Source organism: Colobus angolensis, unplaced genomic scaffold, assembly GCF_000951035.1.
Source record: "Colobus angolensis palliatus isolate OR3802 unplaced genomic scaffold, Cang.pa_1.0 Scaffold60, whole genome shotgun sequence".
Lineage (NCBI taxonomy): Eukaryota > Metazoa > Chordata > Mammalia > Primates > Cercopithecidae > Colobus > Colobus angolensis.
The window spans coordinates 4,446,918-4,451,014 of NW_012119599.1; positions in this window are offsets into that span (position 1 = coordinate 4,446,918).

The window sequence follows — 4,097 nt, forward strand, 5'->3', positions numbered from 1 at the left end:
GAAACAGCAAAGTTTAGCAAGAGAAAAAAAAGTAGAACAACATATTCAGCTTCATATTCAATATTTTGTATTGACAATAGCATATTTTATATTCTGTAGTTGTATTTTATATTTTGTAGCCTAAAAGGCTATAACATACACATAATGGGAATACTGGTGGTTCCTAGGACAGGTGGAGCTGGCCAGATGGGTGCTATCTGATTTACTGCCTGTTTCATGCACACCTGTGTATTCATAACAACATTGTCATAAGGTGGGGTCCTTCGGGTGGGGAGATGCATGAGCCACTGCTGCCTCTCTTAGACTCTGCCCAATTTAAACAAAGTTAATCAAACTCTAATTGTTTGACCCTGCTCAATTCACGCTTCACCAGTGTTGCTGCTCGATTCACACTTCAGAAGTCTGTGCTTCTCCCACACAGAGCAGGTGGCCCCATGGTCTCTGAGCCCTCAGATCATCTTGCATCTGTCTTTTGACACACAGACCTGCTGTGGGCTTTTAAGGATTTGGATTGGCTGAGAGGTGGGGGATGTCAACTCTAATTGGAAAATGCTCATGGAGAAATCAATGGTGCCACACAGAGGAATCTTCTATCTGCACAGCGAATCTGCCCAAGCCTTATGTCACCAGCAACCCCGTAGAGGATAAGAAGGCTATGGTCTTAACCTGTGAACCTGAGACTCATGGCACAATCTACATGTGGTGAATAAATGCTCAGAGACTCATAGTCAGTCCCAGGCTGCAGATGTCCAATGACAACAGGATCCTTGCTCTACTCAGTGTCACAAGGAGTGACACAGGACTCTGTGAATGTCAAATGAAGAATGTAGTGAGTACCAGCCACAGTGACCCAGTGACCTGGATGTTCTCTATGAGTATCCTCTTTTCCTTCATGGCCAAGGCTGCCAGCCCAAATCCACATAACCCGAGGCCAGGCCTCTCAGTCCCTCTCAGGTCCAAGTATGAAGACACTTACCCCTGGACCCCCAAACTGGCCATGACTTCCTATCCCAGGCAAACCTGGGTAGGCCCACCCTTGACCAAGGATAGGAGGGGAGGGGCTTCTCCGGTCATAGGAGACTCTGGTTCCACAGCTTGTGATGGGAGAAACAGGTGAATGTCTTAGACTCCTCCAGTTCAGTGAACACAGAGGAAATTTGGCTGGGACTTTAGGGTTGTGACTTGGCAAAAAGGAACACTGTGCCCCTTCCACAGACCAGGAGCTTCTTGTTCCCTCTGATAACATTACCTATGCCTTTATTCTCTTTGCTCCAGATGGCCCAGATGAACTCACAACTTATTCTTCAGGTACCTATTGCTATCCAGGGTCAAATCTGAACTTCTCCTGCCTTGTGGGCTCTAACCCATCAGTACAGTATTCTTGGCTGCTGAATGGGAATAACCAGCAAACAGGATAAGAGCTCTTTATCCCCCAAGTCACTACAGAGAATAGTGGGGACTATCTATGCTATGTCTATAACCCAGTCACTAATGGCAAAAACTTCGCAACCAAGAAAATCACAGTCCCTGGTAAGTGGATAGCTGGGGCATTGGCAATATGCTTTCAGGTGAAGCCTATCTGGCTTTCCAAGAAAGATCCAGGAAAACATTTTTATTCTCAGCCTGTGTCCCACGCACAAAAGTAAATCCCAAATTTTTCTCCTGAACCCTCCCAATTCAGATCTACAGATTCTCTTCCCCTTGTTTTCTGGATTTCTGGTGGATGACCTTGGGCCCAGCCTGAGAAATGTAGGGAAAAGGCTTTATCAGTCCCAAGCCCTATGCAGTGTAAGGGCCTTCACATAGGGGAAAAGAGGAGGGTCCTCATGGTCAAGCTGTTTCTCTCTGTCACCAAAACATCCCTTCTGTCACCTTGTGTGTGTGCACGCGTGTGTGTGTTTGTGTACTCCATGAGCTGCAATGAACATCAGAGGCTTCAAAATAAGCCCACACTTTTCCCCAAATGAGAGGAGGAAGCCCCTTGGGTGAGGGAGAAGCAGCTCAGACTCTGCTCCCTGCATTGCTGTGTGCTTGCTCAGTGACCGACCCTGCCCTGACTTCACCTGGGTTGGGGCTAGAGCATGTGGATAAGGTGCCTGGGTGGTTGGTTCTGAATCTGGCTAAATAAAGCTGCCAGCAGAAGCCAAGCCTCCCATGGGTAAAGCTTTAAAAAATGGGAATAGGGCTGTGTCCTGGCTCTGAAGTCACTGCCCGTCTGAGTCTGTGGACACAGCACATGGAACACAGCACAGAGGACAGTGAGTGATGCACACTTGGAGAAATAGGGAGATTAACTCATAGAAGCTGTCTATGGCAGGGAAGGAACCACGACAAAAAGTGTGTATTTATAGAGAGGGTAAGAGTACCAGACATTATATATCTAAGACTTACCATTAACTGTTTCTAATCGTACAATTTAGTGTTGTGTAACCATCAACACTATCCATTTCCAGAGCTTTTTTTATCCTACCTCTGTACCCAATAAATGATAATTCTCATTCCTTCTCCCCCTAACCCCTGGTAATCACCATTCTAATTTATGTCTCTATGTAACTGACTATTCTAACTATCTTACATAAATGGAATTATATAATAATTATCCTTTTGTGCCTGGCTTATTTCACTTACCATAATGTCTTCAAGGTTCATCTAGTTTGCACCATGTGTCAAAATTTTATCCCTCGCTAAGATTGAAGAACATTCCAAAGCATGGACATAACTTTTTGTTCATCCACTTACCTTTCAATAGACTTCTCAGTTGTTTCCACCCATTGGCTATTGTGAGTAATGCTTCTGTGAACATCAGTATACAAATATCTGTTCAATTTTTTTTCAATACTTTTGGCTGTATGTCTGGAAGCAGAATTGCTGGTTCAAGTGGTAATTCTTTAATTTTTTGAGAAACTGACATACCGTTTTCTTTTCTGTTGTTGTTGTTGAGACAGGGTCTTGCTCTGTCACCCAGACTGGAGTGCAATGGTGCAATCTTGGCTGACTACAAACTCCACCTCCCAGGTCCAAGTGATTCTTGTGCCTTAGCCTCCCGAGTAGCTGGGACTACAGGTGCATGCCACCATACCCAGCTAATTTTTGTATTTTTAGTAGAGATGGGGTTTTGCCACACTTGCTAGACTGGTCTCAAACTCCTGACCTCAAGGGATCCACTCATCTCGGCCTACCAAAGTGCTGAGATTATAGGCCTGAGCTGGCCGTACCATGCCATTTTTCCACAGTGGCTATAACATTTCCCATTGCCATCAGCAATACACTGAGAGCTTCAATTTTCCCACGTACTCGAAAACATTTGTTTTGTGATGTTGATGTTCATGTTGTTTTTATCAAAGCCACCCTAATGTGTGTGAGGTCATGTATCACTGTGGTTTTGATTTTTGTATCTCTAAGTATTAGTAATATTGAGAATCCTTGCATGTCCTCATTGACCATTTGTATATCTTCTTTAATAAAATCTCTATTTTAGTCTTTTGTCCATTTTTAAATTGGGTTTTTGGATTTTTGCTGTTTTTGATTTGTAGTGTTCTTCATGCACTCTGGAAATTAATCCGTTATCAGATATACGATTTGTGATATTTTCCCTATGTCATAGTTTGCCTTTTTACATTCTTGATAATGGCCTTTGATATATAAAAGTTTTTAATTTTCATGAAGCCCAATTTATCCCTTTTTTGTTGCCTATGCTTTTATAGTTATAACTAATAAATCATTCTGAAATTCAATATCATGAAACTTTCCTTATGTTTTCTTCTAAGAGTTTGGTAGTCTTCACTCTTCCATTTAGGTCTTTGATCCATTGTGGGTTCATTTTTACATATGGTGTGAGGTAAAAGTTCAACTCATACTTGTCCAAGGATAGCCAGCTTTCCCAATACCACTTGTTGAAAAGACTGTCCTTTCCCCATGGAATGGTCTTGGCACTCTTGACAAAAATCATTTGGCCATATATGCAAGCTTTCTTTCTGGGTTCTTTATTCTATGCCATTGGTTTCTATGTCCCTCTTTATGCCAGTACCACACTGTATTGATTACTGTAGCTTTGCATAGATGCTGAAATCAGAAAGTGTGAGTCCTCCAGCTTCCTT